This window comes from Narcine bancroftii, chromosome 12 (assembly GCF_036971445.1).
Source record: "Narcine bancroftii isolate sNarBan1 chromosome 12, sNarBan1.hap1, whole genome shotgun sequence".
In the NCBI taxonomy this organism is placed as follows: Eukaryota; Metazoa; Chordata; class Chondrichthyes; order Torpediniformes; family Narcinidae; genus Narcine; species Narcine bancroftii.
Genome location: NC_091480.1, coordinates 59,482,386 through 59,505,258, shown reverse-complemented (window position 1 = coordinate 59,505,258; position 22,873 = coordinate 59,482,386). Strand labels below are relative to the sequence as shown.

The window sequence follows — 22,873 nt, the reverse complement described above, 5'->3', positions numbered from 1 at the left end:
CGGGCTCTCTCCCCCGACGTCCTCCTCGGACTCTCTCCCCCGACGTCCTCCTCGGGCTCTCTCCCCCGACGTCCTCCTCGTGCTCTCTCCCCCGACGTCCCCCTCGGGCTCTCTCCCCCGACGTCCTCCTCGGGCTCTCTCCCCCGACGTCCTCCTCGGGCTCTCTCCCCCGACGTCCTCCTCGCGCTCTCTCCCCCGTCCTCCTCGCGCTCTCTCCCCCGACCTCCTCCTCGGGCTCTCTCCCCCGACCTCCTCCTCGGGCTCTCCCCCCCGACGTCCTCCTCTAGCTCTCTCCCCCGAGGTCCTCCTCGAGATCTCTCCCCAGACGTCCTCAGCTCTATCCCCCGACGTTTTCCGCTCTCTCTCCCACGATGTACTCTTCTCTCGCTCCCCCGACATCCTCCTCTCTGTCTCTCCCCCGACGTCCTCCTCTCTGTCTCTCCCCCGAAGTCCTCCTCTCTGTCTCTCTCCCGACGTCCTCCTCTCTGTCTCTCTCCCGACGTCCTCCTCTCTCTTTCCTCCGACGTCCTCCTCTCTCTCTCCCCGACGTACTCCTCTCTCTCTCCACCAACGTACTCCTCTCTCACTCTCGCCGATGTCCTCATCTCTCTTTCACACCCGATGATCCCGTCACTCTCTCCGCGACTTCCTTAACTCTCTCGCCCGACATCCTCTTCTCTCTCTCCCCGACGTACTCCTCTCTCTTCCAGCACGTCCTCCTCTCTTTCTCCTCTGACGTCCTCCTCTCTCTCTCCCCCGACATTCTTCTCCCTCTCTGACGACGTCCTCCTCTCTCCCTCTCCCCCGACGTCCTCCTCTCTGACTCCCCAATGTCCTCCTCTCTCACTCTCCCCGATGTCCTCATCTCTCTCTCATTTTATGACCTCCTCTCTCTCTCCAACGATGTCCTCCTCTCTCTCTCCCCCGACATCCTCGTCTCTCCCTCGACGTACTCCTCTCTCCCCCGACGTCCTCCTCGGGCTCTCTCCCCCGACGTCCTCCTCGGGCTCTCTCCCCCGACGTCCTCCTCGGGCTCTCTCCCCCGACGTCCTCCTCGGGCTCTCTCCCCCGACCTCCTCCTCGGGTTCTCTCCCCCGACCACCTCCTCGGGCTCTCTCCCCCGACCTCCTCCTTTGGCTCTCACCCCCGACCTCCTCCTCGGGCTCTCTCCCCCGACCTCCTCCTCGGGCTCTCTCCCCCGACCTCCTCCTCGGGCTCTCTCCCCCGACCTCCTCCTCGGGCTCTCTCCCCCGACCTCCTCCTCAGGGTCTCTCCCCCGACGTCCTCCTCGGGCTCTCTCCCCCGACCTCCTCCTCGGGCTCTCTCCCCCGACCTCCCCCTCGGGCTCTCTCCCCCGACCTCCCCCGGGCTCTCTCCCCCGACCTCCCCCTCGGGCTCTCTCCCCCGACCTCCACCTCGGGCTCTCTCCCCCGACCTCCCCCTCGGGCTCTCTCCCCCGACCTCCCCCTCGGGCTCTCTCCCCCGACCTCCTCCTCGGGCTCTCTCCCCCGACCTCCTCCTCGGGCTCTCTCCCCCGACGTCCTCCTCGGGCTCTCTCCCCCGACCTCCTCCTCGGGCTCTCTCCCCCGACCTCCTCCTCGGGCTCTCTCCCCCGACCTCCTCCTCGGGCTCTCTCCCCCGACGTCCTCCTCGGACTCTCTCCCCCGACGTCCTCCTCGGGCTCTCTCCCCCGACGTCCTCCTCGGGCTCTCTCCCCCGACGTCCTCCTCGGGCTCTCTCCCCCGACGTCCTCCTCGGGCTCTCTCCCCCGACGTCCTCCTCGGGCTCTCTCCCCCGACGTCCTCCTCGGGCTCTCTCCCCCGACGTCCTCCTCGGGCTCTCTCCCCCGACGTCCTCCTCGGGCTCTCTCCCCCGACGTCCTCCTCGGGCTCTCTCCCCCGACGTCCTCCTCGGGCTCTCTCCCCCGACGTCCTCCTCGCGCTCTCTCCCGCGACGTCCTCCTCTCTCCCGCGACGTCCTCCTCTCTCCCCCGTCGTACTTTTCACGCTCTCTCCCCCGACGTCTTCCTCAAGCTCTCTCCCCCGACGTCCTCCTCGAGCTCTCTCCCCCGACGTCCTCCTCGAGCTCTCTCCCCCGAGGTCCTCCTCGAGATCTCTCCCGAGACGTCCTCAGCTCTATCCCCCGACGTTTTCCGCTCTCTCTCCCACGATGTACTCTTCTCTCGCTCCCCCGACATCCTCCTCTCTGTCTCTCCCCCGACGTCCTCCTCTCTGTCTCTCCCCCGAAGTCCTCCTCTCTGTCTCTCTCCCGACGTCCTCCTCATCTTTCCTCCGACGTCCTCCTCTCTCTCTCCCCGACGTACTCCTCTCTCTCTCCACCGACGTACTCCTCTCTCACTCTCGCCGATGTCCTCATCTTTCTTTCACACCCGATGATCCCGTCACTCTCTCCACGACGTCCTTAACTCTCTCGGCCGACATCCTCCTCTCTCTCTCCCCGACGTACTCCTCTCTCTTTCAGCACGTCCTCCTCTCTTTCTCCTCTGACGTCCTCCTCTCTCTCTCCCCCGACATTCTCCTCCCTCTCTGACGACGTCCTCCTCTCTCACTCTCCCCCGACATCCTCCTCTCTGTCTCCCCAATGTCCTCCTCTCTCACTCTCCCCGATGTCCTCATCTCTCTCTCATCCTATGACCTCCTCTCTCTCTCCAACGATGTCCTCCTCTCTCTCTCCCCCGACATCCTCGTCTCTCCCTCGACGTACTCCTCTCCCCCGACGTACTCCTCAAGCTCTCTCCCCCGACGTCTTCCTTGAGCTCTCTCCCCCGACGTCTTCCTCGAGCTGTCTCCCCCGACGATTTCCTCGAACTCTCTCCCCCGACGTCTTCCTCGAGCTCTCTCCCCCGACGTCCTCCTCAGCTCTATCCCCCGACGTTTTCTGCTCTCTCTCCCCCGACGTCCTCCTCTCTGTCTCTCCCCCGACGTCCACCTCTCTGTCTCTCACCCGACGTCCTCCGCTCTGTCTCTCCCCCGACGTCCACCTCTCTGTCTCTCCCCCGACGTCCTCCTCTCTGTCTCTCCCCCGACGTCCTCCTCTCTGTCTCTCCCCCGACGTCCTCCTCTCTGTCTCTCCCCCGACGTCCTCCTCTCTGTCTCTCCCCCGACGTCCTCCTCTCTGTCTCTCCCCCGTCGTCCTCCTCTCTGTCTCTCCCCGACGTCCTCCTCTCTCTCTCTCTCTCCCGACGTCCTCCTCTCTCTTTCCTCCGACGTCCTACTCTCTCTCCCTCGACGTCCTCCTCTCTCTCTCCCCCGACGTCCTCCCCTCTCTCTCACCCACGTCCTCCCCTCTCTCTCCCCGACGTCCTCCTCTCTCTCTCCCCCGACGTCCTCCTCGAGCTCTCACCCCCGACGTCCTCCTCGAGATCTCTCCCCGACGTCCTCCTCGAGCTCTCTCCCCCGACGTCCTCCTCGGGCTCTCTCCCCCGACGTCCTCCTCGGGCTCTCTCCCCCGACGTCCTCCTCGGGCTCTCTCCCCCGACGTCCTCCTCGGGCTCTCTCCCCCGACGTCCTCCTCGGGCTCTCTCCCCCGACGTCCTCCTCGGGCTCTCTCCCCCGACGTCCTCCTCGGGCTCTCTCCCCCGACGTCCTCCTCGGGCTCTCTCCCCCGACGTGCTCCTCGGGCTCCCTCCCCCGACGTCCTCCTCGGGCTCTCTCCCCCGACGTCCTCCTCGGGCTCTCTCCCCCGACCTCCTCCTCGGGCTCTCTCCCCCGACCTCCTCCTCGGGCTCTCTCCCCCGACCTCCTCCTTTGGCTCTCTCCCCCGACCTCCTCCTCGGGCTCTCTCCCCCGACCTCCTCCTCGGGCTCTCTCCCCAGACCTCCTCCTCGGGCTCTCTCCCCCGACGTCCTCCTCGGGCTCTCTCCCCCGACGTCCTCCTCGGGCTCTCTCCCCCGACGTCCTCCTCGGGCTCTCTCCCCCGACGTCCTCCTCGAGCTCTCTCCCCCGAGGTCCTCCTCGAGATCTCTCCCCAGACGTCCTCAGCTCTATCCCCCGACGTTTTACGCTCTCTCTCCCACGATGTACTCTTCTCTCGCTCCCCCGACATCCTCCTCTCTGTCTCTCCCCCGACGTCCTCCTCTCTGTCTCTCCCCCGAAGTCCTCCTCTCTGTCTCTCTCCCGACGTCCTCCTCTCTCTTTCCTCCGACGTCCTCCTCTCTCTCTCCCCGACGTACTCCTCTCTCTCTCCACCAACATACTCCTCTCTCACTCTCGCCGATGTCCTCATCTCTCTTTCACACCCGATGATCCCGTCACTCTCTCCGCGACGTCCTTAACTCTCTCGCCCGACATCCTCTTCTCTGTCTCCCCGACGTACTCCTCTTTCTTCCAGCACGTCCTCCTCTCTTTCTCCTCTGACGTCCTCCTCTCTCTCTCCCTTGACATTCTCCTCCCTCTCTGACGACGTCCTCCTCTCTCCCTCTCCCCCGACGTCCTCCTCTCTGACTCCCCAATGTACTCCTCTCTCACTCTCCCCGATGTCCTCATCTCTCTCTCATCCTATGACCTCCTCTCTCTCTCCAACGATGTCCTCCTCTCTCTCTCCCCCGACATCCTCGTCTCTCCCTCGACGTACTCCTCTCTCTCCCGACGTCCTCCTCGGGCTCTCTCCCCCGACCTCCCCCTCGGGCTCTCTCCCCCGACGTCCTCCTCGGGCTCTCTCCCCCGACCTCCTCCTCGGGCTCTCTCCCCCGACCTCCCCCTCGGGCTCTCTCCCCCGACCTCCCCCTCGGGCTCTCTCACCCGACCTCCCCCTCGGGCTCTCTCCCCCGACCTCCCCCTCGGGCTCTCTCCCCCGACCTCCCCCTCGGGCTCTCTCCCCCGACCTCCCCCTCGGGCTCTCTCCCCCGACCTCCCCCTCGGGCTCTCTCCCCCGACCTCCTCCTCGGGCTCTCTCCCCCGACCTCCCCCTCGGGCTCTCTTCCCCGACCTCCCCCTCGGGCTCTCTCCCCCGACCTCCTCCACGGGCTCTCTCCCCCGACCTCCTCCTCGGGCTCTCTCCCCCGACGTCCTCCTCGGGCTCTCTCCCCCGACGTCCTCCTCGGGCTCTCCCCCCCGACGTCCTCCTCGGGCTCTCTCCCCCGACGTCCTCCTCGGGCTCTCTCCCCCGACGTCCTCCTCGGGCTCTCTCCCCCGACGTCCTCCTCGGGCTCTCTCCCCCGACGTCCTCCTCGGGCTCTCTCCCCCGACGTCCTCCTCGGGCTCTCTCCCCCGACCTCCTCCTCGGGCTCTCTCCCCCGACCTCCTCCTCGGGCTCTCTCCCCCGACCTCCTCCTCGGGCTCTCTCCCCCGACCTCCTCCTCGGGCTCTCTCCCCCGACCTCCTCCTCGGGCTCTCACCCCCGACGTCCTCCTCGGGCTCTCTCCCCCGACGTCCTCCTCGGGCTCTCTCCCCCGACGTCCTCCTCGGGCTCTCTCCCCCGACCTCCTCCTCGGGCTCTCTCCCCCGACCTCCTCCTCTGGCTCTCTCCCCCGACGTCCTCCTCGGGCTCTCTCCCCCGACGTCCACCTCGTGCTCTGTCGCCCGACGTCCACCTCGGGCTCTCTCCCCCGACGTCCTCCTCGGGCTCTCTCCCCCGACCTCCTCCTCGGGCTCTCTCCCCCGACGTCCTCCTCGGGCTCTCTCCCCCGACGTCCTCCTCGGGCTCTCTCCCCCGACGTCCTCCTCGGGCTCTCTCCCCCGACCTCCTCCTCGGGCTCTCTCCCCCGACCTCCTCCTCGGGCTCTCTCCCCCGACCTCCTCCTCGGGCTCTCTCCCCCGAGCTCCTCCTCGGACTCTCTCCCCCGACGTCCTCCTCGGGCTCTCTCCCCCGACGTCCTCCTCGGGCTCTCTCCCCCGACGTCCTCCTCGGGCTCTCTCCCCCGACGTCCTCCTCGGGCTCTCTCCCCCGACGTCCTCCTCGGGCTCTCTCCCCCGACGTCCTCCTCGGGCTCTCTCCCCCGACGTCCTCCACGGGCTCTCTCCCCCGACGTCCTCTTCGGGCTCTCTCCCCCGACGTCCTCCTCGCGCTCTCTCCCGCGACGTCCTCCTCTCTCCCGCGACGTCCTCCTCTCTCCCCCGTCGTACTTTTCACGCTCTCTCCCCCGACGTCTTCCTCAAGCTCTCTCCCCCGACGTCCTCCTCAAGCTCTCTCCCCCGAGGTCCTCCTCGAGATCTCTCCCGAGACGTCCTCAGCTCTATCCCCCGACGTTTTCCGCTCTCTCTCCCACGATGTACTCTTCTCTCGCTCCCCCGACATCCTCCTCTCTGTCTCTCCCCCGACGTCCTCCTCTCTGTCTCTCCCCCGAAGTCCTCCTCTCTGTCTCTCTCCCGACGTCCTCCTCATCTTTCCTCCGACGTCCTCCTCTCTCTCTCTCCGACGTACTCCTCTCTCTCTCCACCGACATACTCCTCTCTCACTCTCGCCGATGTCCTCATCTCTCTTTCACACCCGATGATCCCGTCACTCTCTCCACGACGTCCTTAACTCTCTCGGCCGACATCCTCCTCTCTCTCTCCCCGACGTACTCCTCTCTCTTTCAGCACGTCCTCCTCTCTTTCTCCTCTGACGTCCTCCTCTCTCTCTCCCCCGACATTCTCCTCCCTCTCTGTCGACGTCCTCCTCTCTCACTCTCCCCCGACATCCTCCTCTCTGTCTCCCCAATGTCCTCCTCTCTCACTCTCCCCGATGTCCTCATCTCTCTCTCATCCTATGACCTCCTCTCTCTCTCCAACGATGTCCTCCTCTCTCTCTCCCCCGACATCCTCGTCTCTCCCTCGACGTACTCCTCTCCCCCGACGTACTCCTCAAGCTCTCTCCCCCGACGTCTTCCTTGAGCTCTCTCCTCCGACATCCTCCTCTCTGTCTCCCCAATGTCCTCCTCTCTCACTCTCCCCGATGTCCTCATCTCTCTCTCATCCTATGACCTCCTCTCTCTCTCCAACGATGTCCTCCTCTCTCTCTCCCCCGACATCCTCGTCTCTCCCTCGACGTACTCCTCTCCCCCGACGTACTCCTCAAGCTCTCTCCCCCGACGTCTTCCTTGAGCTCTCTCCTCCGACGTCTTCCTCGAGCTGTCTCCCCCGACGATTTCCTCGAGCTCTCTCCCCCGACGTCTTCCTCGAGCTCTCTCCCCCGACGTCCTCCTCAGCTCTATCCCCCGACGTTTTCTGCTCTCTCTCCCCCGACGTCCTCCTCTCTGTCTCTCCCCCGACGTCCACCTCTCTGTCTCTCACCCGACGTCCTCCTCTCTGTCTCTCCCCCGACGTCCACCTCTCTGTCTCTCCCCCGACGTCCTCCTCTCTGTCTCTCCCCCGACGTCCTCCTCTCTGTCTCTCCCCGTCGTCCTCCTCTCTGTCTCTCCCCGACGTCCTCCTCTCTCTCTCTCTCTCCCGACGTCCTCCTCTCTCTTTCCTCCGACGTCCTACTCTCTCTCCCTCGACGTCCTCCTCTCTCTCTCCCCCGACGTCCTCCCCTCTCTCTCACCCACGTCCTCCCCTCTCTCTCCCCGACGTCCTCCTCTCTCTCTCCCCCGACGTCCTCCTCGAGCTCTCACCCCCGACGTCCTCCTCGAGATCTCTCCCCCGACGTCCTCCTCGAGCTCTCTCCCCCGACGTCCTCCTCGGGCTCTCTCCCCCGACGTCCTCCTCGGGCTCTCTCCCCCGACGTCCTCCTCGGGCTCTCTCCCCCGACGTCCTCCTCGGGCTCTCTCCCCCGACGTCCTCCTCGGGCTCTCTCCCCCGACGTCCTCCTCGGGCTCTCTCCCCCGACGTCCTCCTCGGGCTCTCTCCCCCGACGTCCTCCTCGGGCTCTCTCCCCCGACGTCCTCCTCGGGCTCTCTCCCCCGACGTCCTCCTCGGGCTCTCTCCCCCGACGTCCTCCTCGGGCTCTCTCCCCCGACGTGCTCCTCGGGCTCTCTCCCCCGACCTCCTCCTCGGGCTCTCTCCCCCGACGTCCTCCTCGGGCTCTCTCCCCCGACCTCCTCCTCGGGCTCTCTCCCCCGACCTCCTCCTCGGGCTCTCTCCCCCGACCTCCACCTCGGGCTCTCTCCCCCGACCTCCTCCTCGGGCTCTCTCCCCCGACCTCCTCCTTTGGCTCTCTCCCCCGACCTCCTCCTCGGGCTCTCTCCCCGACCTCCTCCTCGGGCTCTCTCCCCAGACCTCCTCCTCGTGCTCTCTCCCCCGACGTCCCCCTCGGGCTCTCTCCCCCGACGTCCCCCTCGGGCTCTCTCCCCCGACCTCCCCCTCGGGCTCTCTCCCCCGACGTCCTCCACGGGCTCTCTCCCCCGACGTCCTCTTCGGGCTCTCTCCCCCGACGTCCTCCTCGCGCTCTCTCCCGCGACGTCCTCCTCTCTCCCGCGACGTCCTCCTCTCTCCCCCGTCGTACTTTTCACGCTCTCTCCCCCGACGTCTTCCTCAAGCTCTCTCCCCCGACGTCCTCCTCAAGCTCTCTCCCCCGAGGTCCTCCTCGAGATCTCTCCCGAGACGTCCTCAGCTCTATCCCCCGACGTTTTCCGCTCTCTCTCCCACGATGTACTCTTCTCTCGCTCCCCCGACATCCTCCTCTCTGTCTCTCCCCCGACGTCCTCCTCTCTGTCTCTCCCCCGAAGTCCTCCTCTCTGTCTCTCTCCCGACGTCCTCCTCATCTTTCCTCCGACGTCCTCCTCTCTCTCTCTCCGACGTACTCCTCTCTCTCTCCACCGACATACTCCTCTCTCACTCTCGCCGATGTCCTCATCTCTCTTTCACACCCGATGATCCCGTCACTCTCTCCACGACGTCCTTAACTCTCTCGGCCGACATCCTCCTCTCTCTCTCCCCGACGTACTCCTCTCTCTTTCAGCACGTCCTCCTCTCTTTCTCCTCTGACGTCCTCCTCTCTCTCTCCCCCGACATTCTCCTCCCTCTCTGTCGACGTCCTCCTCTCTCACTCTCCCCCGACATCCTCCTCTCTGTCTCCCCAATGTCCTCCTCTCTCACTCTCCCCGATGTCCTCATCTCTCTCTCATCCTATGACCTCCTCTCTCTCTCCAACGATGTCCTCCTCTCTCTCTCCCCCGACATCCTCGTCTCTCCCTCGACGTACTCCTCTCCCCCGACGTACTCCTCAAGCTCTCTCCCCCGACGTCTTCCTTGAGCTCTCTCCTCCGACATCCTCCTCTCTGTCTCCCCAATGTCCTCCTCTCTCACTCTCCCCGATGTCCTCATCTCTCTCTCATCCTATGACCTCCTCTCTCTCTCCAACGATGTCCTCCTCTCTCTCTCCCCCGACATCCTCGTCTCTCCCTCGACGTACTCCTCTCCCCCGACGTACTCCTCAAGCTCTCTCCCCCGACGTCTTCCTTGAGCTCTCTCCTCCGACGTCTTCCTCGAGCTGTCTCCCCCGACGATTTCCTCGAGCTCTCTCCCCCGACGTCTTCCTCGAGCTCTCTCCCCCGACGTCCTCCTCAGCTCTATCCCCCGACGTTTTCTGCTCTCTCTCCCCCGACGTCCTCCTCTCTGTCTCTCCCCCGACGTCCACCTCTCTGTCTCTCACCCGACGTCCTCCTCTCTGTCTCTCCCCCGACGTCCACCTCTCTGTCTCTCCCCCGACGTCCTCCTCTCTGTCTCTCCCCCGACGTCCTCCTCTCTGTCTCTCCCCGTCGTCCTCCTCTCTGTCTCTCCCCGACGTCCTCCTCTCTCTCTCTCTCTCCCGACGTCCTCCTCTCTCTTTCCTCCGACGTCCTACTCTCTCTCCCTCGACGTCCTCCTCTCTCTCTCCCCCGACGTCCTCCCCTCTCTCTCACCCACGTCCTCCCCTCTCTCTCCCCGACGTCCTCCTCTCTCTCTCCCCCGACGTCCTCCTCGAGCTCTCACCCCCGACGTCCTCCTCGAGATCTCTCCCCCGACGTCCTCCTCGAGCTCTCTCCCCCGACGTCCTCCTCGGGCTCTCTCCCCCGACGTCCTCCTCGGGCTCTCTCCCCCGACGTCCTCCTCGGGCTCTCTCCCCCGACGTCCTCCTCGGGCTCTCTCCCCCGACGTCCTCCTCGGGCTCTCTCCCCCGACGTCCTCCTCGGGCTCTCTCCCCCGACGTCCTCCTCGGGCTCTCTCCCCCGACGTCCTCCTCGGGCTCTCTCCCCCGACGTCCTCCTCGGGCTCTCTCCCCCGACGTCCTCCTCGGGCTCTCTCCCCCGACGTCCTCCTCGGGCTCTCTCCCCCGACGTGCTCCTCGGGCTCTCTCCCCCGACCTCCTCCTCGGGCTCTCTCCCCCGACGTCCTCCTCGGGCTCTCTCCCCCGACCTCCTCCTCGGGCTCTCTCCCCCGACCTCCTCCTCGGGCTCTCTCCCCCGACCTCCACCTCGGGCTCTCTCCCCCGACCTCCTCCTCGGGCTCTCTCCCCCGACCTCCTCCTTTGGCTCTCTCCCCCGACCTCCTCCTCGGGCTCTCTCCCCGACCTCCTCCTCGGGCTCTCTCCCCAGACCTCCTCCTCGTGCTCTCTCCCCCGACGTCCCCCTCGGGCTCTCTCCCCCGACGTCCCCCTCGGGCTCTCTCCCCCGACCTCCCCCTCGGGCTCTCTCCCCCGACCTCCCCCTCGGGCTCTCTCCCCCGACCTCCCCCTCGGGCTCTCTCCCCCGACCTCCCCCTCGGGCTCTCTCCCCCGACCTCCCCCTCGGGCTCTCTCCCCCGACCTCCCCCTCGGGCTCTCTCCCCCGACCTCCCCCTCGGGCTCTCTCCCCCGACCTCCCCCTCGGGCTCTCTCCCCCGACCTCCCCCTCGGGCTCTCTCCCCCGACCTCCCCCTCGGGCTCTCTCCCCCGACCTCCCCCTCGCGCTCTCTCCCCCGACCTCCCCCTCGGGCTCTCTCCCCCGACCTCCCCCTCGGGCTCTCTCCCCCGACCTCCTCCTCGGGCTCTCTCCCCCGACCTCCTCCTCGGGCTCTCTCCCCCGACCTCCTCCTCGGGCTCTCTCCCCCGACCTCCTCCTCGGGCTCTCTCCCCCGACCTCCTCCTCGGGCTCTCTCCCCCGACCTCCTCCTCGGGCTCTCTCCCCCGACCTCCTCCTCGGGCTCTCTCCCCCGACCTCCTCCTCGGGCTCTCTCCCCCGACCTCCTCCTCGGGCTCTCTCCCCCGACCTCCTCCTCGGGCTCTCTCCCCCGACCTCCTCCTCGGGCTCTCTCCCCCGACCTCCTCCTCTCTCTCTCCCCCGACCTCCCCCTCGGGCTATCTCCCCCGACCTCCCCCTCGGGCTCTCTCCCCCGACCTCCCCCTCGGGCTCTCTCCCCCGACCTCCCCCTCGTGCTCTCTCCCCCGACGTCCTCCTCTCTGTCTCTCCCCCGACGTCCTCCTCTCTGTCTCTCCCCCGACGTCCTCCTCTCTGTCTCTGCCCCGACGTCCTCCTCTCTCTCTCTCTCTCCCGACGTCCTCTTCGGGCTCTCTCCCCCTACGTCCTCCACGGGCTCTCTCTCCCGACGTCCTCCTCGTGCTCTCTCTCCCGACGTCCTCCTCGGGCTCTCTCCCCCGACGTCCTCCTCGGGCTCTCTCCCCCGACGTGCTCCTCGGGCTCTCTCCCCCGACGTCCTCCTCGGGCTCTCTCCCCCGACGTCCTCCTCGGGCTCTCTCCCCCGACCTCCTCCTCGGGCTCTCTCCCCCGACCTCCTCCTCGGGCTCTCTCCCCCGACCTCCTCCTCGGGCTCTCTCCCCCGACCTCCTCCTTTGGCTCTCTCCCCCGACATCCTCCTCGGGCTCTCTCCCCGACCTCCTCCTCGGGCTCTCTCCCCAGACCTCCTCCTCGTGCTCTCTCCCCCGACGTCCCCCTCGGGCTCTCTCCCCCGACGTCCCCCTCGGGCTCTCTCCCCCGACCTCCCCCTCGCGCTCTCTCCCCCGACCTCCTCCTCGGGCTCTCTCCCCCGACCTCCTCCTCGGGCTCTCTCCCCCGACCTCCTCCTCGGGCTCTCTCCCCCGACCTCCTCCTCGGGCTCTCACCCCCGACCTCCTCCTCGGGCTCTCTCCCCCGACCTCCTCCTCGGGCTCTCTCCCCCGACCTCCTCCTCGGGCTCTCTCCCCCGACCTCCTCCTCGGGCTCTCTCCCCCGACCTCCTCCTCGGGCTCTCTCCCCCGACCTCCTCCTCGGGCTCTCTCCCCCGACCTCCTCCTCGGGCTCTCTCCCCCGACCTCCTCCTCGGGCTCTCTCCCCCGACCTCCTCCTCTCTCCCTCCCCCGACCTCCCCCTCGGGCTCTCTCCCCCGACCTCCCCCTCGGGCTCTCTCCCCCGATCTCCCCCTCGGGCTCTCTCCCCCGACCTCCTCCTCTCTCCCTCCCCCGACCTCCCCCTCGGGCTCTCTCCCCCGACCTCCCCCTCGGGCTCTCTCCCCCGATCTCCCCCTCGGGCTCTCTCCCCCGACCTCCCCCTCGGGCTCTCTCCCCCGACCTCCCCCTCGGGCTCTCTCCCCCGACCTCCCCCTCGTGCTCTCTCCCCCGACGTCCTCCTCTCTGTCTCTCCCCCGACGTCCTCCTCTCTGTCTCTGCCCCGACGTCCTCCTCTCTCTCTCTCTCTCCCGACGTCCTCTTCGGGCTCTCTCCCCCTACGTCCTCCACGGGCTCTCTCTCCCGACGTCCTCCTCGTGCTCTCTCTCCCGACGTCCTCCTCGGGCTCTCTCCCCCGACATCCTCCTCGGGCTCTCCCACCCGACGTCCTCCTCGAGCTCTCCCCCTCGACGTTCTCCTCTCTCGCTCCCGCCGACGTCCTCCTCTCTCGCTCCCGCCGACGTCCTCCTCTCTCGCTCCCGCCGACGTCCTCCTCTCTCGCTCCCGCCGACGTCCTCCTCTCTCGCTCCCGCCGACGTCCTCCTCTCTCTTTCTCACCCGATGATCCCGTCACTCTCTCCACGACGTCCTTTACTCTCTCGCCCGACATCCTCCTCTCTCCCTCCCCGACGTACTCCTCTCTCTCTCCACCGACGTACTCCTCTGTCACTCTCGCCGATGTCCTCATCTCTCTTTCTCACCCGATGATCCCGTAACTCTCTCCGCGACGCCCTTTACTCTCTCGCCCGACATCCTCCTCTCTCTCTCCCCGATGTATTCCTCTCTCTTCCAACACGTCCTCCTCTCTTTCTCCACTGACGTCCTCCTCTCTCGCTCCCGCCGACGTCCTCCTCTCTCGCTCCCGCCGACGTCCTCCTCTCTCGCTCCCGCCGACGTCCTCCTCTCTCGCTCCCGCCGACGTCCTCCTCTCTCTTTCTCACCCGATGATCCCGTCACTCTCTCCACGACGTCCTTTACTCTCTCGCCCGACATCCTCCTCTCTCCCTCCCCGACGTACTGCTCTCTCTCTCCACCGACGTACTCCTCTGTCACTCTCGCCGATGTCCTCATCTCTCTTTCTCACCCGATGATCCCGTCACTCTCTCCGCGACGCCCTTTACTCTCTCGCCCGACATCCTCCTCTCTCTCTCCCCGATGTATTCCTCTCTCTTCCAACACGTCCTCCTCTCTTTCTCCACTGACGTCCTCCTCTCTCTCTCCCCCGACATTCTCCTCCCTCTCTGACGACGTCCTTCTCTCCCTCTCCCCCGACGTCATCCTCTCTGTCTCCCTCGACGTCCTCCTCTCTCTCCCCAACGACGTCCTCCTCTCTCTCCCCAACGACGTCCTCCTCTCTCTCTCGAACGACGTCCTCCTCTCTCTCTCCAACGACGTCCTCCACTCTCTCTCCCCCAACATCCTCCTCTCTCCCCCGACGTCCTCCTCTCTCCCCCGACGTCTTCCTCTCTCCCCCGACGTCCTCCTCTCTCCCTCGACGTCCTCCTCTCTCCCCCGTCGTACTCCTCAAGCTCTCTCCCCCGACGTCTTCCTCAAGCTCTCTCCCCCGACGTCTTCTTCAAGCTCTCTCCCCCGACGTCTTCTTCAAGCTCTCTCCCCCGACGTCCTCCTCGAGATCTCTCCTGCGACGTCCTCCTCTCTCCCGCGACGTTCTCCTCTCTCCCCCGTCGTACTCCTCACGCTCTCTCCCCCGACGTCTTCCTCAAGCTCTCTCCCCTGACGTCTTCCTCAAGCTCTCTCCCCTGATGTCTTCCTCAAGCTCTCTCCCCCGACGTCTTCCTCGAGCTCTCTCCCCCGATGTCCTCCTCTCTGTCTCTCCCCCGACGTCCTCCTCTCTGTCTCTCTCCCGACATCATCCTCTCTCTTTCCTCCGACGTCCTCCTCTCTCTCCCCCGACATCCTCCTCTCTCTCTCCCCGACCTACTCCTCTCTCTCTCCACCGACGTACTCCACTCTCACTCTCGCCGATGTCCTCATCTCTCTTTCACACCCGATGATCCCGTCACTCTCTCCGCGACGTCCTTAACTCTCTCGCCCGACATCCTCCTCTCTCTCTCCCCGACCTACTCCTCTCTCTTCCAGCACGTCCTCCTCTCTGTCTCTCCAATGTCCTCCTCTCTCACTCTCCCCGATGTCCTCATCTCTCTCTCACCCTATGACCTCCTCTCTCTCTCCAACGATGTCCTCCTCTCTCTCTCCCCCGACATCCTCGTCTCTCCCTCGACGTACTCCTCTCTCCCCCGACGTACTCCTCAAGCTCTCTCCCCCGACGTCTTCCTTGAGCTCTCTCCCCCGACGTCTTCCTTGAGCACTCTCCCCCGACGTCTTCCTTGAGCTCTCTCCCCCGACGTCTTCCTTGAGCTCTCTCCCCCGACGTCTTCCTTGAGCTCTCTCCCCCGACGTCTTCCTTGAGCTCTCTCCCCCGACGTCTTCCTCGAGCTGTCTCCCCCGACGTCTTCCTCGAGCTCTCTCCCCCGACGTCTTCCTCGAGCTCTCTCCCCTGACGTCCTCAGCTCTATCCCCCGACGTTTTCCGCTCTCTCTCCCACGATGTACTCTTCTCTCGCTCCCCCGACATCCTCCTCTCTGTCTCTCCCCCGACGTCCTCCTCTCTGTCTCTCCCCCGACGTCCTCCTCTCTGTCTCTCGCCCGACGTCCTCCTCTCTGTCTCTCCCCCGACGTCCTCCTCTCTGTCTCTCCCCCGACGTCCTCCTCTCTGTCTCTCCCCCGACGTCCTCCTCTCTGTCTCTCCCCCGACGTCCTCCTCTCTGTCTCTCCCCCGACGTCCTCCTCTCTGTCTCTCCCCCGACGTCCTCCTCTCTCTCTCCAACGACGTCCTCCTCTCTCTCTCCAACGACGTCCTCCACTCTCTCTCCCCCAACATCCTCCTCTCTCCGCCGACGTCCTCCTCTCTCCCCCGACGTCTTCCTCTCTCCCTCGACGTCCTCCTCTCTCCCCCGTCGTACTCCTCAATCTCTCTCCCCCGACGTCTTCCTCAAGCTCTCTCCCCCGACGTCTTCTTCAAGCTCTCTCCCCCGACGTCCTCCTCGAGATCTCTCCTGCGACGTCCTCCTCTCTCCCGCGACGTTCTCCTCTCTCCCCCGTCGTACTCCTCACGCTCTCTCCCCCGACGTCTTCCTCAAGCTCTCTCCCCTGACGTCTTCCTCAAGCTCTCTCCCCCGACGTCTTCCTCGAGCTCTCTCCCCCGATGTCCTCCTCTCTGTCTCTCCCCCGAAGTCCTCCTCTCTGTCTCTCTCCCGACATCATCCTCTCTCTTTCCTCCGACGTCCTCCTCTCTCTCCCCCGACATCCTCCTCTCTCTCTCCCCGACCTACTCCTCTCTCTCTCCACCGACGTACTCCACTCTCACTCTCGCCGATTTCCTCATCTCTCTTTCACACCCGATGATCCCGTCACTCTCTCCGCGACGTCCTTAACTCTCTCGCCCGACATCCTCCTCTCTCTCTCCCCGACCTACTCCTCTCTCTTCCAGCACGTCCTCCTCTCTGTCTCTCCAATGTCCTCCTCTCTCACTCTCCCCGATGTCCTCATCTCTCTCTCACTCTATGACCTCCTCTCTCTCTCCAACGATGTCCTCCTCTCTCTCTCCCCCGACATCCTCATCTCTCCCTCGACGTACTCCTCTCTCCCCCGACGTACTCCTCAAGCTCTCTCCCCCGACGTCTTCCTTGAGCTCTCTCCCCCGACGTCTTCCTTGAGCTCTCTCCCCCGACGTCTTCCTTGAGCTCTCTCCCCCGACGTCTTCCTTGAGCTCTCTCCCCCGACGTCTTCCTTGAGCTCTCTCCCCCGACGTCTTCCTCGAGCTGTCTCCCCCGACGTCTTCCTCGAGCTCTCTCCCCCGACGTCTTCCTCGAGCTCTCTCCCCTGACGTCCTCAGCTCTATCCGCCGACGTTTTCCGCTCTCTCTCCCACGATGTACTCTTCTCTCGCTCCCCCGACATCCTCCTCTCTGTCTCTCCCCCGACGTCCTCCTCTCTGTCTCTCCCCCGACGTCCTCCTCTCTGTCTCTCGCCCGACGTCCTCCTCTCTGTCTCTCCCCCGACGTCCTCCTCTCTGTCTCTCCCCCGACGTCCTCCTCTCTGTCTCTCCCCCGACGTCCTCCTCTCTGTCTCTCCCCCGACGTCCTCCTCTCTGTCTCTCCCCCGACGTCCTCCTCTCTGTCTCTCCCCCGACGTCCTCCTCTCTGTCTCTCCCTGACGTCCTCCTCTCTCTCTCCCACGATGTACTCTTCTCTCGCTCCCCCGACATCCTCCTCTCTGTCTCTCCCCCGACGTCCTCCTCTCTGTCTCTCCCCCGAAGTCCTCCTCTATGTCTCTCTCCCGACGTCCTCCTCATCTTTCCTCCGACGTCCTCCTCTCTCTCTCCCCGACGTACTCCTCTCTCTCTCCACCGACGTATTCCTCTCTCACTCTCGCCGATGTCCTCATCTCTCTTTCACACCCGATGATCCCGTCACACTCTCCTCGACGTCCTTAACTCTCTCGGCCGACATCCTCCTCTCTCTCTCCCCGACGTACTCCTCTCTCTTCCAGCACGTCCTCCTCTCTTTCTCCTCTGACGTCCTCCTCTCTCTCTCCCCCGACATTCTCCTCCCTCTCTGACGACGTACTCCTCTCTCCCTCTCCCCCGACGTCCTCCTCTCTGTCTCCCCAATGTCCTCCTCTCTCACTCTCCCCGATGTCCTCATGTCTCTCTCATCCTATGACCTCCTCTCTCTCTCCAACGATGTCCTCCTCTCTCTCTCCCCCGACATCCTCGTCTCTCCCTCGACGTACTCCTCTTTCCCCCGACGTACTCCTCAAGCTCTCTCCCCCGACGTCTTCCTTGAGCTCTCTCCCCCGACGTCTTCCTTGAGCTCTCTCCCCCGACTTCTTCCTCGAGCTGTCTCCTCCGACGTATTCCTCGAGCTCTCTCCCCCGACGTCTTCCTCGAGCTCTCTACCCCGACGTCCTCCTCTCTGTCTCTCCCCCGACGTCCTCCTCTCTGTCTCTCCCCCGACGTCCTCCTCTCTGTCTCTCCCCCGACGTCCTCCTCTCTGTCTCTCCCCCGACGTCCTCCTCTCTGTCTCTCCCCCGACGTCCTCCTCTCTGTCTCTCCCCCGACGTCCTCCTCTCTGTCTCTCCCCCGACGTCCTCCTCTCTGTCACTCCCCCGTCGTCCTCCTCTCTGTCTCTCCCCCGACGTCCTCCTCTCTCTCTCTCTCTCTCCCGACGTCCTCCTCTCTCTTTCCTCCGACGTCCTACTCTCTCTCCCCCGACATCCTCCTCTCTCTCCCCCGACGTCCTCCTCTCTCTCTCCCCCAACGTCCTCCCCTCTCTCTCATCCACGTCCTCCCCTCTCTCTCCCCGACGTCCTCCTCTCTCTCTCCCCCGACGTCCTCCTCGAGCTCTCACCCCCGACGTCCTCCTCGAGCTCTCTCCCCCGACGTCCTCCTCGAGCTCTCTCCCCCGAAGTCCCCCTCGAGCTCTCTCCCCCGACGTCCTCCTCGAGCTCTCTCCCCCGACGTCCTCCTCTCTGTCTCTCCCCCGACGTCCTCCTCTCTGTCACTCCCCCGTCGTCCTCCTCTCTGTCTCTCCCCCGAAGTCCTCCTCTATGTCTCTCTCCCGACGTCCTCCTCATCTTTCCTCCGACGTCCTCCTCTCTCTCTCCCCGACGTACTCCTCTCTCTCTCCACCGACGTATTCCTCTCTCACACTCGCCGATGTCCTCATCTCTCTTTCACACCCGATGATCCCGTCACTCTCTCCTCGACGTCCTTAACTCTCTCGGCCGACATCCTCCTCTCTCTCTCCCCGACGTACTCCTCTCTCTTCCAGCACGTCCTCCTCTCTTTCTCCTCTGACGTCCTCCTCTCTCTCTCCCCCGACATTCTCCTCCCTCTCTGACGACGTCCTCCTCTCTCACTCTCCCCCGACATCCTCCTCTCTGTCTCCCCAATGTCCACCTCTCTCACTCTCCCCGATGTCCTTATCTCTCTCTCATCCTATGACCTCCTCTCTCTCTCCAACGATGTCCTCCTCTCTCTCTCCCCCGACATCCTCGTCTCTCCCTCGACGTACTCCTCTCCCCCGACGTACTCCTCTCCCCCGACGTACTCCTCAAGCTCTCTCCCCCGACGTCTTCCTCGAGCTGTCTCCCCGACGATTTCCTCGGGCTCTCTCCCCCGACGTCTTCCTCGAGCTCTCTCCCCCGACGTCCTCCTCGAGCTCTCTCCCCAGACGTCCTCAGCTCTATCCCCCGACGTTTTCTGCTCTCTCTCCCCCGACGTCCTCCTCTCTGTCTCTCCCCCGACGTCCACCTCTCTGTCTCTCCCCCGACGTCCACCTCTCTGTCTCTCCCCCAACGTCCTCCTCTCTGTCTCTCCCCCGACGTCCTCCTCTCTGTCTCTCCCCCGACGTCCTCCTCTCTGTCTCTCCCCCGACGTCCTCCTCTCTGTCTCTCCCCCGTCGTCCTCCTCTCTGTCTCTCCCCGACGTCCTCCTCTCTCTCTCTCTCTCCCGACGTCCTCCTCTCTCTTTCCTCCGACGTCCTACTCTCTCTCCCCCGACGTCCTCCTCTCTCTCTCCCCCGACGTCCTACCCTCTCTCTCACCCACGTCTTCCCCTTTCTCTCCACGACGTCCTCCTCTCTCTCTCCCCCGACGTCCTCCTCGAGCTCTCACCCCCGATGTCCTCCTCGACATCTCTCCCCGACCTCCTCCTCGGGCTCTCTCCCCCGACCTCCTCCTCGGGCTCTCTCCCCCGACGTCCTCCTCGGGCTCTCTCCCCCGACGTCCTCCTCGGGCTCTCTCCCCCGACGTCCTCCTCGGGCTCTCTCCCCCGACCTCCTCCTCGGGCTCTCTCCCCCGACCTCCTCCTCGGGCTCTCTCCCCCGACCTCCTCCTTTGGCTCTCTCCCCCGACCTCCTCCTCGGGCTCTCTCCCCCGACCTCCTCCTCGGGCTCTCTCCCCCGACCTCCTCCTCGGGCTCTCTCCCCAGACCTCCTCCTCGGGCTCTCTCCCCCGACGTCCTCCTCGGGCTCTCTCCCCAGACGTCCTCCTCGGGCTCTCTCCCCCGACCTCCTCCTCGGGCTCTCTCCCCCGTCCTCCTCCTCGGGCTCTCTCCCCCGTCCTCTTCCTCGGGATCTCTCCCCCGACCTCCTCCTCGGGCTCTCTCCCCCGACGTCCTCCTCGGGCTCTCTCCCCCGACGTCCTCCTCGGGCTCTCTCCCCCGACGTCCTCCTCGGGCTCTCTCCCCCGACGTCCTCCTCGGGCTCTCTCCCCCGACGTCCTCCTCGGGCTCTCTCCCCCGACGTCCTCCTCGGGCTCTCTCCCCCGACGTCCTGCTCGGGCTCTCTCCCCCGACGTCCTCCTCGGGCTCTCTCCCCCGACGTCCTCCTCGGGCTCTCTCCCCCGACGTCCTCCTCGGGCTCTCTCCCCCGACGTCCTCCTCGGGCTCTCTCCCCCGACGTCCTCCTCGGGCTCTCTCCCCCGACCTCCTCCTCGTGCTCTCTCCCCCGACCTCCTCCTCGGGCTCTCTCCCCCGACCTCCTCCTCGGGCTCTCTCCCCCGACCTCCTCCTCGGGCTCTCTCCCCCGACCTCCTCAGGCTCTCTCCCCCGACCACCTGCTTGTGCTCTCTCCGACCTCCTCCTCGGGCTCTCTCCCCCGACCTCCTCCTCGGGCTCTCTCCCCCGACCTCCTCCTCGGGCTCTCTCCCCCTACCTCCTCCTCGGGCTCTCCCCCACGACCTCCTCCTCGGGCTCACTCCCCCGACCTCCTCCTCGGGCTCTCTCCCCCGACCTCCTCCTCGGGCTCTCTCCCCGGACGTCCTCCTCGGGCTCCCTCCCCCAGCATCCTCCTCGGGCTCCCTCCCCCGACGTCCTCCTCGGGCTCCCTCCCCCGACTTCCTCCTCGGGCTCCCTCCCCCGACGTCGTCCTCGGGCTCCCTCCCCCGACGTCCTCCTCGGGCTCCCTCCCCCGACGTCCTCCTCGGGCTCCCTCCCCCGACGTCCTCCTCGGGCTCCCTCCCCCGACGTCCTCCTCGGGCTCCCTCCCCCGACGTCCTCCTCGGGCTCCCTCCCCCGACGTCCTCCTCGGGCTCCCTCCCCCGACGTCCTCCTCGGGCTCCCTCCCCCGACGTCCTCCTCTCTCCCCCGATGTCCTCCCCCGATGTCCTCCTCTCTCTCTCTCTTTCCATTGACGTCCTCCCCTCTCTCTCTCTCTCTCCCCCGACGTCCTCCTCTCTATCCTCCATGTCCTCCTCTCTCTCTCACCCCGATGTCTTCCTCTCTCTCTCTCTCTCCCTCGACGTCCTCCTCTCTCTCTCTCTCCCCCATCGTCCCCCCCTTTCTTCCCAGCGTCCCCTCTCTCTCTCCCGCCTTGCGTCCTCTCCCCCGATTCATCTCTTCTCTCCTGCTGTCGTCCCTTTCTCACCCAACCAATCTCCCCCTATTCCCCTTCCCCAAACATTTGCCAATCTGTAGCATATGCCTCTTCCCCTACAGGACCAGACGTTGAAACGGCCAGGGAACACCGCGCACACCTTTGTTAGACCGGTCTCCTTGCTTTTGAACTACGAGTCAGTTCCTTCATTGCACCCCACGCTTCCTTCACCAACCTCCGTCATAACTCCAACGCCCCCCTCCAACCGAGCCCTGCTGTAAGTATCCCCTGTGGAGGGTGGGCTTGCGTGTGGAGTTGTGGGCTAGTGGTCTTTATGCAGGGGAGTGATGGGGGCATGAGGGGAGGGGAGGTTCTGGGAGTGGTCATTTGGGCAAGAGTCTGTTTGCAGGCGAACAGTGGCGTCGCTCAGGGTGATGGCAGAGTGATGGTGGGGTGATATGCAGAGGACTGCAGGTGGCGTGTCGAGAGGTGACAGGATTCAGGGTGGATAGGGGGGTTTTCATGGAGGTGAGATATTTGGTGGGTTGGTGATCGGTGGGGGTATTGGGGAGGGGGTGTTTGGAAGGGTGACTACTGGAGGTCGGGTTGTTGGAGAAAGGGTTGTAGACTAGTGGAAGGAGGAGATAAGGGGAGAGACTCGGAGGGGTGGGGGATGGTGAAATATTGAGGGGGCAGGGGATGTTTGGGGAGGAAGATTTGTGAGGGAGGGTGGAGATTGGAAGAATGTGTTTTTGGGAGGTGTGGACAGGAAACGTAACCACTGATCCTGCCCGCTCTCCCCCCACTCCCAGCTCTCCCACCGGATCCCTGCCAATGCTGCTTCACCTCCCCATTGGGCAAACCATGCCGGTCAACATCCCAAGCCCCACAGTGCAGCTCCCCACTGTCATCTCCGTGAGTACCCCCTTCCTGGATCCTCGTGGTGGGGGGATCCTTGTGGAGAGAGAGAGGGAGGGATCCTTGTGGAGGGTGGTAGGGAGGGATCCTCATGGTGGGTGGGCTTCTTTGGGTGTGTGTGTGGGGGTGCCTGTCTTTCACTGATCCCTGCTTGCCCCACTGCCAGATTGCCCGGCCTGCACCCATCATTTCCAATGTCCCAGGGATTCCGGGGCCGACCTCCAACACTAGTGACCCCCAGTCACCAACTCTTCCACCCAATCACTTGGAGACGAGGATGGTGAGACAACGACCTGCGGGGGAGGCGAGGAAGGGGCAAATAAGTTACGGTGGTGGAGTAGAGATCATGAACAAGAGAGGAAGGTGGAGGAGTAGTGGGGGTGAATGAGGGAGGGAGATAGAGGAAGGGAGAATGAGGGAAGGAGGGAGGTAGAGGAGTGGAGGGGAGGGAGGTGGAGGAGAGGGAATTGGGAAGGGAGAATCAAGGGAAGGTAATGAAGAGAGAGAGGAGAGACAAGGAGGGGAGTGATGGGGACGAGGGACGGAGAAGGATGGAGGGGGCTGAGGGAGAGAGGGGGAGTGGGGTCAAGAAGTGGTGAGTCGGGGAAGGAGAGGAAATGAAGGATGAGGCGGGGAGTTGTGCAGAATCCTAACTTTCCTCCCCCTCCCCCTCCCTCCTCTACTTACCCACCCATCCACCTCACCCCTCCTGCTTCCCCATCCCTCCCTCCCCGCACCTTCTCTCCTCCTCCCCCTCCCCATCTTCCCTCTCTTCTCCTCCCCCTCCCTCTTCTCCAGAGGTTGAAATCAGCACTGACTCTGCAGAGTCATTCATTGATGAATGGGAATGTAATGGGCAGTGTGATGACCACCCAGCAGAGAGAGACGACTGGACCACTCCCCGTCACGCTCTCTCCACCACTGCCACAGGTAAATGTCTTCCCACCCCAGTCCAACCAGCAGGGCCTGTGAATGGAGATACCAGGCGAGTCGGCCCAACTTGCCCAGATGACCAATATGTCCTATCGACATGAGTCCTACTTGCCTGCGTATGGCCTGGTTTGCAGGTGCAGCAGGCTATCAGAAAGGCAAATGGGATGATGAGGGAGGTTCTGCTGAACTGAACAGGATCCTGGTGAGGTCACACGTAGAGTACTGCATGTGGTTCTAGTCTCCTCACTGGAGAAAGGATAGACTGGCTGTGGAGGTGGTGCAGAGGGGGCTCACCAGGTTGGTCCAGAGATGAGGGGGTGAGCCTGTGGGGAGATCAATTCGTCTTGGA

At 64.9% G+C, this 22,873-nt stretch overlaps 1 pseudogene; it reads left to right on the top strand.

Moving 5' to 3' along the window:
- LOC138747179 (cyclic AMP-dependent transcription factor ATF-7-like) overlaps nucleotides 1-22,873 on the top strand; it is an 81,714-nt pseudogene that overhangs the window by 55,872 nt on the left and 2,969 nt on the right.